The 224-nt window shown below is 42.4% G+C and overlaps 1 long non-coding RNA gene across 1 annotated transcript in view; it reads left to right on the top strand.

The window, feature by feature from the left end:
- The window catches only part of LOC119593049, a 42,241-nt gene that overhangs the window by 41,443 nt on the left and 574 nt on the right, over positions 1-224 (top strand). The window lies entirely within an intron of this gene.

Raw genomic sequence — 224 nt, 5'->3', positions numbered from 1 at the left:
AAGTGAATTAAGAAAGGAAAAATGTTTTGAGTGCAGTTGAAGCTTGCCTTGCAGTGAGCTTGGTCTCTTTGGTCTATTCTTTCATTTATTTTCTGTTCTCCCACGTTCATCACCCTTTTCCTACCTCCCTCTTCCCTCCCCTCTCCCTTCTCCCTCACTTTTCACCTTTTCTCTTCTTAACCTTCTTCCTTACCTTCTCCTTCACTTGCTCTTCTTCATTTCCT

The sequence above is a fragment of the Penaeus monodon genome, chromosome 31, assembly GCF_015228065.2.
Source record: "Penaeus monodon isolate SGIC_2016 chromosome 31, NSTDA_Pmon_1, whole genome shotgun sequence".
NCBI classification, from domain to species: Eukaryota; Metazoa; Arthropoda; class Malacostraca; order Decapoda; family Penaeidae; genus Penaeus; species Penaeus monodon.
Note: the sequence above shows the minus strand (reverse complement) of the source record. Positions and strands in the feature narration are given on the sequence as shown.